This window comes from Dipteris shenzhenensis, chromosome 17 (genome assembly GCF_047967505.1).
Source record: "Dipteris shenzhenensis isolate YYH24624 ecotype China chromosome 17, Dip_SZ_1.0, whole genome shotgun sequence".
Lineage (NCBI taxonomy): Eukaryota > Viridiplantae > Streptophyta > Polypodiopsida > Gleicheniales > Dipteridaceae > Dipteris > Dipteris shenzhenensis.
In genome coordinates this window covers 11,988,804-11,989,545 of record NC_141612.1, presented here as the reverse complement: position 1 = coordinate 11,989,545, position 742 = coordinate 11,988,804, and positions in this window count along the sequence as shown.

Sequence of the window (742 nt, the reverse complement as noted above, 5' to 3'; positions counted from 1 at the left end):
GGCTGAGGAGGCCGCTAGGTCCTCAAGCTGTACTGCTATGGAGGCATTGGTCGTCGTTGTATGAGCTCTCTTTGTGAGCCGCCTTGGAGACGATGATGGAGTCGTTGTAGCTAGTCGGCCGCCCTTGCTGCTTTGGAGTCTCTCTTTCTCTCTACGCAGTTTGCGCGTTTGCCCACCTCAGCTGAATCTCTCAGAGTCCTCTATTCCTCATAGAAATTCTCACACTTTCTCTCAGCATGAATGGATTTCAATCTCTTACTCTTACAGAAAGAAGAACTCTCTCTCTCTCTCAAGGATGGAATTCTCTCAAGCAAGAAGAAGAGGAATATCTCTCTCTCTCATAGGATTATGAAGAACTCTCCCTATTTTTCTCACAAAGATAATGGATGGACAATCTCTCTCTCACTCATAATGGAAGTCCTCACAAAGAATGAACGGAATGAATAACTCTCAAAGGAGATGACGGAAATCTTCTTTCAATGGATGAAAATTCTCTCAACGGAAGTGAACGGAAGAATCTCACAATCACTCAAGAGAACTCTCAATCTCACAATCTCTCTCACACTCTCAAGAATCTCAATGTCTCAACGGAAGACAAGGGAGCTCTGATACCATGACAAAATATGAAGAGGGGAGAGGAGAAGAGTGGAGATGAGGAGAGAGGGCACAGCTAGAGAGCACACCACAAATGACTAACTATACACTACAATTAGTTGAAAAAATGGAATATATACAAACCCTT